We start from the raw sequence: 2,038 nt of genomic DNA, 5'->3' as shown, positions 1-2,038 counted from the left end.
CCGTGCCACTCTGTGGCCATGGAGCAATTGGAGTGCTGCCTTCCGTGCTCTCCCCAGATGCATATTGGCAAAGGGACCTTTCCACAAGTCTCTCTGTCTCCCCTGACTTCATCAGGAAGAGAGGCTTGGAATCTCCCTGGTTGCATGAAGCATTGAGGACATGATAGAAATATCAACAAAGCCTGAGGATGCAGTGAAATTTCAACCTATTCTGATGATCTCAGTTAGTTAGTTTAATTCCTGGGATTACCTGGAAAGGAAAGGAAAGACTGTTCTCCCTTGTAGAATAAACCAGTGAGATTATCCAAACACTCAGTCCCAATACCTTAGAGAAAATCTGTCCAATATGGTAGCCCCTAGCCACATATGGAGATTTACGTTTAAATTATAAATAATTAAAATTAAATAAAATTTAAAATACAGTTCCTCAGTTACACTAGACACATTTCAAGTGTTCAGTGACCACATGTGGCTGGTGGCTTCCCTATTGGACAACACAGACATAGAACATTTCCATCATCGCAGAAAACTCTACTGGATGGCACTGTCTTAGAGGATACTTGCATGAGAGAGAGCAAAGTGGGTACGCTAAAGACATTGTGATTGCAAACAGTAGGATCGGTGGATGACTGATATTGGCACTAGGTATCCAGATTCACAAGTGCAGTAACTGGGTTTCATTTCAGTATCCAAGAGAACTAAAGGCCAGAAGGTCTCACAACAGGGGTAATGCGAAGTTTCCAAGAGATTGCATTGTATATCAAAGTTTTCTTCCTCTATGTTGCTTTTTTTTTGTTTTTTTTGTTTTTTTTTAGACAAAGCCTCTCTCTGTCACCAGGCTGGAGTGTAGTGGCACGATGTTGGCTCACTGCAACCTCTGCCTTTTGGGTTCAAGTGATTCTCATGCCTCAGCCTCCCAAGTAGCTGGGATGACAGGCACATGCCACCATGCCCAGCTTACTTTTGTACTTTTAGTAGAGATGGGGTTTCGCCATGTTAGCCAGGCTGGTCTCAAAGTCTTGACTTCAAGTAATCCACCCACCCCGGCCTCCCAAAGTGCCGGGATTACAGGCATGAACCACCACGCTGGGCCTATGTTGCTTCTTTCTATACAGCTTTATAAAAAAGAACTTTGTATCATTCTGTGGTCACTCGGTTCAGTTTCATATTTTCTTCCCACTCTCTGTACCAACCTGGAGCCCTCAGATGTCTTTCCACCCCCTTCCCTGGCCTGCTTTGGGTAGCAGGGTGCTGAGCCATGCGAGCTGCATTTCCAAGGTTCCTTCTGGTTGGAGGATCTGGGATCAGCCAGGAGAAGTACTTGAGTGACACTGAAGAAGTAAAGGAAAGGAGAGGCCAGTGGGTTTCTCCCCCTCCTTCTCTGCCTTCACCAGCATCTCCAGCAGTGGCTCTGTCTCTCTGCAGTGTCAGCTCACATCACCCAGGCCTACTGTGGCCTCATTTTCCATAGAGTGGTCCTGGTCTCTGGACTCCAGCATAACTGACTCCTCTCTTTGTCACCCCCACCTAAGAGTGACATTAGCTTCCTGCCATTGCCATTGTCTAGGTTGGCTCAGCATCTCCTGTTTGACTTCTCAGCAATCCCATCACCTTGGTGACCAATTCCTGCATTAAACTTCCTCTGTTCTAACTCCCCAGAATTGTTTCTGTGTTCCTGGTGGTCTCTCATACACCTCTACAAAATCCTCTTGTGCTCACATGGTAAAGCTGGCACGTAGTTGTTAGTTTTTGCAAACTCCCATCCCTTCCAGGAGTATATCAGTCTGTTTACATAGGCCAAGTTCACAAAATTAATTCCTCCCCCTAAATTGCACGCACATATATGTGTGTATGCTGTATCCTGCAGTATTTTACACTGCCAAGCCACCATGTTTACTGGCTGAGAGTGGCCCCTGTATATAAGAGATGACTCCAATCTGGTCCTCCTATGCCCTGGCCCACCAAAAGGGATGCCTTCTTCTGACTAGTCTTTGCAGAAGAGCCATGTTTTGCAACTTATCTGTCTAGAACAGATTTC

Source organism: Pongo pygmaeus, chromosome 10, assembly GCF_028885625.2.
Source record: "Pongo pygmaeus isolate AG05252 chromosome 10, NHGRI_mPonPyg2-v2.0_pri, whole genome shotgun sequence".
Taxonomy (NCBI): Eukaryota; Metazoa; Chordata; class Mammalia; order Primates; family Hominidae; genus Pongo; species Pongo pygmaeus.
Note: the sequence above shows the minus strand (reverse complement) of the source record.